Below are 11629 nucleotides of genomic sequence, written 5' to 3'. Positions count from 1 at the left end.
TATATATATATATATACCGGTGCATGTGTGCGCGCGTGCATGCATGCGCATGCCAGCACCGGGGTGTCTGCGGTGGCACGGGGGGCTGTACATGCAGCAGGGTGTCTGCGCTGGGACATGGTGGGGTGTGAGTTTGCTGCCGGGGTGCTCGCACGTGTGCGCGCACCGGGGTGCGTTCCTGGGTGTCCGCATGTGTGCACGCTCCCGGCTGCGGGGTTGCGTTTGTGCGTGCTCCTCAGTGGGTGCCTGCGTGTTTGCAGGTGTGCGTGCGCCTGGGTGGAGGCACCAGGGTACGTACCTGGGTGTTTGCAATTGTGCGTGCGTGAGTGTTGGCAGGCGTGCATGCCTCTGGTTGCATGCCTTGGAGATTGCATGCTCCCAGGTGCTCCGAGGGCATGCCTGGATATTTACATTTGTGCATGCTCYTGGTGCATGCGTGAGTGCTTGCAGGTGTGCATGCCTCTCATTGCAACCTTGGAGATTGCATGCTCCCAGGGCATACCTGGATATTTACATTTGTGCATGCTCCTGGTGCATGTCTGGGTGCTTGCAGGTGTCCATGCCTCTGGTTGCATGCCTCAGAGTTTGCACGCCCCCAGGTGCTCTAAGGGCATGCCCCAATGTTTGCATTTGTGCCTGCCTCTGCAGTTGCACTGGTGCATGCCTTTTCCTGTCATCTCCAGGGACTACTCATGGCTCAGCTCTCTGGCAAATTGCAGCCCAAGCCACCTTTGAGCAGTGGGACCAGGACCGTGGGGCTCCACTCCCCTGGATGTGGGTATCCTGCACCTCAGGCTACCGGGTGACATCCTGGTGCCGAGCGCCAAGTGATTTGTCAGCACCAGAAAAGCAGTGTGTGTTTACCACGAGGGGAGTGCAAAAAGGAGCATCAGTATTATAAACGCAGAGTTTTGCAGAGAAACAACTGCGAACAGCACTGCCGTATAGATGTGGTCCCAGAGGTTCAAATTGTYGTTCACCAAGCAAAAGAATGATTTCCTCTTTAAACAGCGTTGCTAAAATGGTGGTTACTTGCAAAAACAGGGTGAACCTGGTGGTCCTCTTTATATTCCCTGAARGAGCAGAGCAGGCCTGCTTTTTCTGCAATGGAAAATTATTCTTGGCTTTAAAGAAAGAAGAAAAAAAAGGCATATGACACTGGCAGTCTGCAGTTTGCCCATGGAAATAYGTTTTCAGAAGATCCCGCCAGGGCTAAAAGAAAACAAGAAGTGACATTTATAGGGAAATAACTTGTATAACTTGTACATAGGCAGTATATTTACTTACATTAAGAATAAGCCCTCCAAGCTTTTAGACACAAGGTACATCCACAGGTTCAGTAAGAAGACGTTTTCTCTGTGAACAATCACCTAACTGACTACTTGGGAGCTTCTTCCACTCTAACCTTCGATGCATCTTGCACTGACTCTCAGTAGCGAGGCGTTATGAGAGCACATCACTCCCAGAGCTCACACACTGTGTTAATCCTGCATTTTTATCCCACAGCTCCGAGGACACTCATATCCTGCAGTGAAAGCCAGCGTAAAGAGCCCATCCCTGGCCAGCCTCCTATGGCAAAGTGCACYGTGGAGGGGAGATGCAAAGTGCCGAGCAGCTCAGCTTCTCCCACATGTGAACTTCAGGTGTTTTCATAGGAGTCCAGTTGTGTGCAGAACTCACACACAAGTACCTACCTGCATTTAGGTAGGACATTGAAATATTTGGCCTAGATATATTATTTTTGACATCACCTTTAAACTTTTGTGTCAGGGAAGTGCAATGCTAGTTTTTATCTTTGCTGTACAATGAAGGAATGTGAAATGATTTTTCTCTCTTCCCTCCTGAGCAGCAGAAATAAAGTTGGCCTTGTATAGCTTCTACAACGCGTATTTGCGTGCATTTGCCTGTGCAACTGTACAGGTGGAAATAATGCAAGAAAATAAATATATCTAAAGATAGGTTGTATTATCTGCAATTCCGATCCACAAGCAGGCACCACATGAGGGCASATGCAAAGTCATGTGAAGGTCCGCACAGAAGCAGGAGGCATTGCCTTGTCCTCCCTGGGCTACCTCAGCTGGACGTGGTGTCCAGAGGCTCACACCACAACCGGATGTTTTTTCCTTATACTCTTATCCCGAGGCACCCACCATCAGTTCCTCCCGATTCCGCAGGGCCAACGGTCACGTGGCAGCGCCCGGGTGTCTGYTCTTGCTCCATGGACAGGGTTGCATTTGCAGGCCCGCGTTGGGGAGCAGGCAGGCGGCTCTGGTGGCACATCAAAGGCGGCCTCCCGCAGCGGCACCGGGAGGGAAAGCGGCCGTGGGGAGCTTTGCAGGCAGCTGGGGATGCAGAGAGCTCGGCACGGCGCGGAACGCTCTCGCGCAAGCCAGTTTCCAAGCGAAGCTGAGGAGAAACCCCTTGCGTGTGGAAGGAGACTTAGGAATGCCAACTGCCTGCCGTTTGTGCGAGAAATGTTCTGCTTTTATCACGACTGTGATTTCGACTGGCAGATTTCACTACTACTTTGCCTAGTCTAAATCTAAATGGGTCCTACTTGTACCCAGCTACTGCTGAGCTTTTCAAAAGCAGTGATAACATCACCATTGTTAAAGAAACCATAGATTTATCAAAAAAAATTACMAAAATGAAGTATCTACAAAAAGTGAGGTTTGGATAAAAAGATATTTGCCAGTCCACAATAACATGCATAATATACTTTTCAAAACATAGTCCTCCTCAGTGACTGAAGTTATTAATATGTACCAAGTTAAGCAAGTTTAAGGGCCGGAAATAGTGGGTGTTTTATTCTCTCATTGTGGATGGATGCCAGAGAACCATCAGTTTCTGATGCTGAGAGTTTCCTAAGTCCCTCTTTTGCACAGGAGAAGACCTCAGTCTTGTAATTTAATTCCTACTTTAGGCAGAAAATGTGAGTCGTTAAATCATCATTTGACTCCTAAGCTAGGACTCAGAGAGAAAAGCAGAGTAATTGTAATCCCTCTGCCTTCGTCCAATAAGGAATATGTTGTATGAGGTTTATAGTACATAAAATGCATTATGCATAAAAGCCTGTGACTGAAGAACTCAAAGCAGGGAGAAACTCTTTGAAGTATCTGTTCTATATTCTGTCAACAGTCCTTACTGCTATCAGCATTCAACCCATCACCCTGCGAGAGGCAGCAGTTCAGCCTCGGAGTCAGCCAAGTCGATTCCTCTATACATCTCCACACTAGGTGTCCGCGGGAAATCCAGGCTGGGAAGAGAGGAGCTTTGTGCGAGATTCATCGCAGAGGTTTAAGAAGCAGAGTATGGGGAGCATCAAGCCCCGGCAGAGGAAGCCTAGACATCAGAGAGTGAGGATGGGGTCAAGATATCACCTTCCAGCTCCTCAGGGGTGGTTTGATTTCCCCTACCCGCCTCTACCTCCCAGATTTAGGGACTCCCTGGGGCAGCAGGAGCACCGCGCTGTCTGGAATCCTGGAGAGGACCAGGAGTCACTGACCACTTCACACACAAGTCAACATGGGTTGATGCCATCATGGCTTCCTGGCCTTCAAGGTGATTTGAAGCCCACCTGGCCTCAGCTGATCATGGAGAGGGCAAGTCCCTTCCACCTGCTCTGCCCAGGCTTCCCAGCTCCCAAAATCAAGCTTGGTGCTCCCTCTGAGGATCTTCAGGGCAGCCTGTAGCTCCTRGCTTTCCCAGGGTGGCCTGAAGTCTTCTTGGCAGCCAGGTCTCCTTGGCAAGGGCCTGAACTGCCCAAGCACTGGGGCTTTTCATGGACAGCCTGACCCACTCCTGCAACCAAGGCTCTGGGCTGCTGAAAGGTAACTGGCCAGCCCACCTGTAACAAAACATCTCAAGCCATCCCTGGGTGCTCAAGTGGGAGCTTCCTCCTGGGCCAGGGGAAGAGGGTGAGGGGTGAGTCAAAGCCCCAGCTGATGCAAATTGGTGAGGTTCTTTATCACATATTAATTATGCCAAGCCATATAGAATTTTGTTCTCRTGGTCTTCATTTGTTTGGAATTACCAGCGTTTTTGACAGAGAATCAGAAAGATGATTTTTAATCAAGCAGTGTTTTCAGTCTGTTATAATCTATCTACAGTTGGTGGAGGACTAGTAGTTCTGCATAGCCCATACTTAGCAGTAATTGGGATAGCACCCTAGAGCTGGGGAGAGGAGGCAGGGAAGGGAGAATTTTGAGGCTATATTAATTACTGTGGTAGTCTTCTCAGAGGCAGTCCTAACCTTGGAGACTGGATTACTGCTATATGTGCTGAAGAAAAAAGCAAAGAAAATACCAGTTTGGGCAGCTAAAGGTGAAGGRTTCCTGCCAGCTAGGATTGCTGCTCAACACCCGTGTGATGCCTCCAGAGGCTCTGCATGACTGGAGAGTCACCTGTCCATGAACTGGGGAAGTGAACTCTAACATCAAGGAGATCCAAAGGACTTTCTGGGACTGAAATTTGTTGTGCAGCGCTAGTACATCGGCCAACATTTTGCTGAACCTTTTCCCTGCAGTGTCATTCACATGGAGTGACACTGTGCTTGACCTGTAGTTTTAAATTTACTGCTTGTGATGTGAATTCAGTTTTAAATAGCTCTGGATCCTTTTTAAGTCATTAAGGGTACCCACAAAGATTAACCACAAATTTGTAATTCCTTTGATTAAAACAAACTCTTGGCAGGACTAACAAAGATTTGTGCAATGGCTGTCTGGGCTGTCAAGCCCTAAGAGAGTCTTAGTGAATTGGTGCCATAGTATTCCCTGAAGGTTCGTTACTCAGTAAACAGWATGGTACATTTAAATTTAAGATCACTTTTAGAATTTACTCTCCCTGATTGTGGACAAGCTAAAGGAGGAGATGGAGCCCCTTAAAAGAGGCAATAAGCTCAGCAGGGCTAAATCATTTGTTTGGATTACCGCCGTGGTATGAAAGCTTTGGCTAGAGAGAAGCAAATTGGTTTGATCGATAGGGGGGAAAAAAAAAAGCCTTCAAAACTCAAAGGGAGGAAAATGGAATAGGCCTGAGAGAAAGTTTGCTCATGTATATCCCTGATGATGGCACCCAGACAGGCAGCAGAAACACTAGTGGGCCATATCTTGTCCTTCAGTGACAGCAAAGGCATGTGTTCTCTGATTTCTGGTATAAGCATCGAGGTTGTCAAACTGATGAGAAGGAGCTCAAGAAGGCTGAATCTTGAAGTCGAGCAGCCATTCGTCCAGCCACATGTCTGTCACACAAATGGGTCCCTCTCGTGTGGATTATTCCATCCCATTTTCCTAAGAATCATCAGTATCTCCTTGTATCTGGCATTACACATGACTGATATCGTTGTATCAACCATAAAGATGCTCCTGAGAAGTCCTCACTGGCTTGTAAAGACCTTTTAAAGCTTTCTAAGTCGTGCTCTGGTGCCAATTCCTTGGTGCCCATGGTTTCTCATTCCTCCTTGCAACCAGTGATGACAAGGGAGGACTCTGGACCTACCATATGGTGCTAGAAAAGSCTGGACTTCAGCAGTTCAAAAGGTTCAAAGGAGTTAACAAAAACAAGCATTTGTGGTGTTGATTTCAGGAGTCCCAGGGCACAAATAAGATATTAAGCCCAGGGCGAAGGGCACCACCAGCACTGCCCACTCTCCCCTCCGCATTCTCCCTCTGATGTCTCTGAGGGAAATAAAGACTTGTCATCCATTCAATCCATGGCCTGGAGAACTGACCAAGGACTTGACCGCAGCTTCTCTTATGCTCCTGCTTGACCTCCAAACCCTGCACTTAGCTGTGGTCAGCATGCAGAGGTCCATCACAGCCCAGCAGGCTACTGTAGCATCCCCTGCACCCAGGGTTCCTCCTCCTYCTTCCCCACCAAAACCCTTCCACCMTTCAATGTAAATCAAGCAACAATAAGAGGGGGGGGTCGTCAGTTAGATACAACTAGTACTGCTTACCTTACCCCACAGTTATCAGCTACCCAACAGTAATAATCTACAGGTTCTCAGGAATGGCCCAACACTGGATCGCTCCCTATAGAAAGCATCCTATGACCAATGACTATGACTCCATTATGACGCTATGGTCCCAAACTCCAATCACAATTGGGATGGAAGAGGGAAAAATGGGGTGGGAAGTGGGAAAAATGGGGTGGGAAGAATGAATCTTTATGACCTGCTGTAAATTAACACTGATAGAGACCCTCAAAGATGAGATGGCCAGGAATGACCTGTTCCAGTGCAGCTGTCAAATCTGGCTGTTGCTCTAGTGAGGTGCACCAAAGAGTGCATGCCTAGACCTTTACACAAGCCCTGCCAGGTTTTCCTCCACTTTACTCCTCCAGGGGATGAGCCCATAGAGGTAGGTGTTTCACAGCTTTGCTCCTCATCACAAGAGCAAGAACACCTATGGAGTGAAGAAGCACACTTTGAGTTTGCTCGGAAAGGCCATTGTGTTGTCAGTTGTCCCAACAACCCCTGCCCTCTCTGCTGCCAAAGGACCATGGTGACTGCTGCCAAAGGACCGTGGTTAGAAGCAGATGCACTAGAGCCCAGCCTCACAATGCCCTTTCCATCACTCTCCTGGATGGCCATGCCATCCAAAGCACTGCTCTGGTGAATTCAGAAATGACCATAACTTTGCGGCTTCCAAGTTTGTCCAAAGTATCAGGACTCTTACCCCGTGCACCCCAACACAGTCATTGCTGTAGAGGGGAGGAATACCTAAGCAAAGCAAAATAACCCACAGAACTTTCCCTTTACAGTAGAGTTCATGGCACGTGGACTCTCTGAGATTTTCATAGAATCAGAGAATCGTTATAGTTGGAAAAGACCTTCAAGATCATAAAGTCCAACTGTAAGCCCTTCAACATCATGCCTGTTAAAACATGTCCCAAAGTGCTTCATCTACATATTTCTTGAAGACTGCTAGGCACAATGACTCTGTCATTTCCTTGGGCAGTCTGTTCCAATGCTTGACTACTCTTTCTGTGTAGAAACTTTTCCTAACATCTAACTTGAACCTCTCCTGGTGTGGCTTGAAGCCGTTTCCTCTTGTCCAATTTTGTTCTTTCCCACTCTGTAGTTCCCTCTCTTTCCAGTCATCCTTGGGATGTTCTGGTTAAAAAAAAAAAAAAAAAAAAAGTCTTACAACTTACAGGCAATTGGAATCTTCACACTTCCTTATAAGACAAATTTACTTGGAGTTTGAGAGCAAGAGCTGATCCTGTGGTCTTCTTGGCAATGCCCTCACCACAGCACTCCATGTGCTTTCCTCCTCCTACCACAGCTCTGGGATGACATCCTTGTCTTCTTCATTTTTCTATGGGGATTTTGGTATGCTTATGTGAAGTCAAACCCTGCTCCTGCACATCCACCTTGGAAAGTGGGCAACAATGAGGCTTAGCCCCATCCAGGCTAGTGCTGGAAGAAAAGACTCCCTGACTTTGCCCAAATCTTTTTCCTCAAATTCTTCCTCAAATTCTTTCCAGAGCAGAGTCTCACATCACTTCTGTCTGCTCAGTGCGATCACAAGTCACCCTGTCACTGCTTGGACAGGAAAAGATTTTGTCCTGGCCATAGCTCCTGCCCAGCATTTAGGAGTGTCCATTACATCCTATGTAGGAAGAACTGCAGAGGATACAATGACAGCAAAGCTTCACTGACAAGTTCCTGAGTCAGAATGCAATTAATAATGAAAATGATAATATTAATAATGATATAATAATATTAATAGCAACAATAATTGGAAGATAAACAGCAAGGATATGCACAGTTACATGGCTCAGGGACAAATGATATAAATACAGATAGGGACAGAGCTTGTCCTGTCGTTCTTCCAGACACATATCACTGACTGAAGCCTGAGGAGAAGAGCATCAGACCAGTCTCTGTTCATCAGGGACCACATGCATCTGYTTAAACAACTTTCAGAGCATGGTGGGGTTATTTGTATGCTCAAAGTTAAGCATGCATTTACGACCTCTCCTAAGCAGAGGCCCAGAGGCAATGAGGATTTGACCCAGATCACATCGTGATTTGGTAAGGCACTAGGAAATAATCCCTGGATTCTCTTTCCTTTGCTCCAACCAGTAAATCATYGTGCCTCTTTAGGCAATCTGACTGACATAATCCTTAGGGGAAAAGCAAGAAAATAAAACAGGATTTCCATTTTATCAAGATAAAGCTGTAGCCAGAGCTGATAGCAGGTTACTTGGAAAAAAATGCTGGTCATGTACACTTAGTGATTGTTGCTTAATTTGTTTAAGCTGAAAAAGCCTATTTCTACAGTGGAATACAAATTAGGGTAATTATGTTGTGATGGAGTACTGCATGTTTAAGATGAAAGCCTTTCTTTACAAAAGCCTCTTCATCACTTGAGTAGGAGAAAATAAAATCCTGCTTAAACAAAGTGTTGTTTTCTGTTTTTTTCCATGGGAACAATTTCCCCTGTAATATTGCATGGCTTGGTTTTCTAAAAGTACTTTCTTTTTTGACAACCTCACAATTAAACCCTCCAGTAYATTTCAATATGCAAATATAAAAGGCTGAGGTAAACAGTAATATATTAGTGTTACAGAGCCTTGGCAGACTACTACTAGCTGGACTTGCAGGTTCCTGAATTTTTCACTCCTTTGCAAATGCCACAGTTGCTCCTAAGTTTTCATCTGTCTTAATACTCTCTCTACATCACCATAATGCCATGTGTAGTTATGTGTAGTAGCAGGACAAAATAAAGTGCAGGCTTTTTTTTGTAGAGCGAGGTCCTGCACCTGGGCAGGAAGAACCCCAGGCACTAGGACAGATTAGGGGTYGACCTGCTGGAGAGCAGCTCCACGGAGAGGTACCTCGGAGTCCTGGTTGACACCAAGTTAACCATGAGTSAGCAGTGTGCCCTCGTGGCCAAGAAGGCCAATGGGRTCCTGGCTGCATGAGGAGCAGTGTTGGCAGCAGGTGGAGGGAGGGGATCCTGCCCCTCTCCTCAGCTCTGGTGAGGCTGCACCTGGAGTATTGGGGGCAGTTCTGGGGTCGCCAGGACAAGAGGGATGGAGCTTCTAGAGCGGGTCCAGCAGAGAGCAGCAAAGATGATTAAGGGACTGGAGCATCTATCTTATGAGGAAAGACTAAGTGAGCTGGGCCTGGTTAGCCTGGAGAAGAGAGACTGAGATGGGATCTGATYGATATGTATAAGTACTTGAGGGGAGATTGTAGGGAGGATGGGGTCAAACTCTTTCAGTGGTGGCCAGCAATAGGACAAGGGGTAATGGGTACAAGTTGAAACACAGGAAGTTCCATGAGGAAGAGCTTCTTTCCTGTGAGGGTGCCAGAGCCCTGGCACAGGCTGCSCAGGGAGGCTGTGGAGTCTCCTTCTCTGGAGATCTTCCCAAYCCACCTGGATGCCGCCCTGTGCCCCGTGCTCTGGGTGTCCCTGCTGGAGCAGGGGGTTGSACTGGGTGATCTCTAGAGGTCCCTTCCAACCTCAACTATTAAGTGGGTCTGTGATTCTGTGTGTTATGAGAAGCAAGTATTATCTACCTCTTTTGTATTTACTAGCGCTGCTGGGTTCTCTCAAGAGTTAAAGTAAGCAGAAACATCATAAATTCCTCATATCTGTTATTCAGTGTATTGACTTTCGCACACTTGTGATTATTTATATTTTAACCTATTTTCATTCCCACTTCCTATGTGAACTACAGTTACTGTTTCACATGGGACATCTCCAAAAGCATTGTTTTGGAAATGCTCCTTGCAGGGACTTACACTTGCTCAGTGCACATGTGCATGCTCACCCAAATCATCTCATCTGGGACATCCTTATTCACACGAGCAAATCTTATGCATGCGGATACCTCCAGTGAACTGCTGTTTGACAAAGACCAACTTGCAGGAGCAAGGATTTCCTGGGCTGTGCCTTCAGTTAACAGGTGAGAAAATGAGTTTGCTTGTRTGGGAGAAGGAGATTTTTTTAAATGAATATGTATAGAATCATTACTCATTCCCTTCACATTGGATTTCAAAACCCATATTTGAAGTTTAGGATAATTGTCTTCATTGAGATTATTTTAAATGATGGCAATTTGAAGGTGGTGGATTTAATTACCCGAAAAACAGATCAAAGCAAATGCTTGAAATGGACATTTTTAACTGACTTATCAAGGAAGATGCAGTTTATTAAATAGGGGGATGGGGAAAGGAGAGGAAGTACAAAGATTGTCCAAGTACGCCACTCCCAGGGAGATGAAGCACTCCCTGCCTTCGTGTGTCTGAATCACTCTCAGGAAAGGAAAAACAGTCATACCTGTAAGAAACAGATATATCAGACCTCACATGCACAGAGAAAGAAAGAGGATAGCTTCCACCTCAGAAGAAACTGATACCTTCTAGCTCATATAGTACAATAAATCCCTGGGGAAACTTRTCCGTTTCCTTTTTTGTGTGTCATTTTCATTTATTCCTAATATGTGGTAACAAGATATTAGTTAAAGTATGAGTCAACTTTAACTTTATGTCTTTAATGGCTTTAAACTTACAACTTTAATGTCTTTAAATTTACAGAGTATRGTAAATGTGAGAAACAAAAGTCACTTGGTATGTTTCTACCCATTTTATAAGGCAATTTCTAGAGACCACTTTGTCATTACTGTGACTGCTTTTGATACRTCCTATGCATTGAATGCCACTGGACGAAAGGTATAAAATGATTTAAAAGGAAGAAAAMAATTACTGAAGTTTTAGGCTCCTGTGTGGTCAGATAAAGTCCACTGGGTCTTTGYTAGGTTGGCTCAGTACTGTTCTTAGCTTTCCAGGCACCACATTCTTACTGTTTTTATTTATTTATTTATTTATTCTTTCTGCCCTGAATGGAGAGGTCGGCAATATATGGTTGGAAATAAAATATTTTCATTGTATTACTTGATCTGTACTTGAGTTAAACTTCCCCTGCTTCACAGTGACATTAGGATATAAAAAGAACAAAAGTCTAGACATTGGCCTCAAGACTCTGTGGTATCTAGAGGCTTTTTTTTTTTTTCCTGTATTCTGAAATAAAGAACAGGGTTTCCCCATTACAGTTCTCCAAGGTGGCGGCTGTCCCTTCTCAAAAAGCACCATCACTTCCCTAATCTATGGGCAGGTATCGCACTTCTCAGCAGGGCACAAAGGAAGAGCAGTCAAATATGCTGCAATTCATAAGCTTGTTCTGCCCTCTGGACCTTCCCCCTGGCATGCTGTGGGAGCTGCCCCTGCGGATCCAAGAGSTGAATAGGTCCTGGGTGGATTTTTAGCAGCATTTTGTTTAACAACAACGTGTTGCAGCTGGAGCTCGGTGCACTTGGGTGTCTCCTTGCTTGCTGCGCTGCGAGGCGAGTGTGGGCACGGCTGCCCTGAGCCTCATCACTCAGCAGGATTAGACCATGGCACGTGCTGAATATCCATGTTGGAAGGAGGGCTCCATGAGTAGGGATGCTCACCAGCCAGCAGTAGCCAAGGTGCTTCCCATGCGCTCCTTTAAGCGGGAATCACATCCGTAGCCATGAGACTAATTATTTGGGAACCTGAGGGAAATGCAGCCGCTGCAAGCAAGCGAGTGATCTGCAGTTAAGGATCAGTGAGCCAGCTAATGGCTGGTTAGTC

The 11629-nt window shown here is 46.1% G+C and overlaps 1 long non-coding RNA gene across 1 annotated transcript; it reads left to right on the top strand.

Moving 5' to 3' along the window:
• Window positions 1-3752: 3752 nt before the first annotated feature.
• On the top strand, window positions 3753-4706 carry LOC112946510. The gene is made up of 2 exons (XR_003249255.1): window positions 3753-3830; window positions 4231-4706. It is a non-coding gene; the product is annotated as an uncharacterized LOC112946510 (long non-coding RNA).
• The last annotated feature ends 6923 nt before the right edge of the window (window positions 4707-11629 follow it).

This window comes from Nothoprocta perdicaria, unplaced genomic scaffold (assembly GCF_003342845.1).
Source record: "Nothoprocta perdicaria isolate Ctin4 unplaced genomic scaffold, notPer1 scaffold_208, whole genome shotgun sequence".
Taxonomy (NCBI): Eukaryota; Metazoa; Chordata; class Aves; order Tinamiformes; family Tinamidae; genus Nothoprocta; species Nothoprocta perdicaria.
The sequence above is the reverse complement of the archived record's forward strand: the minus strand, read 5'-3'. Positions and strand labels throughout refer to the sequence as shown.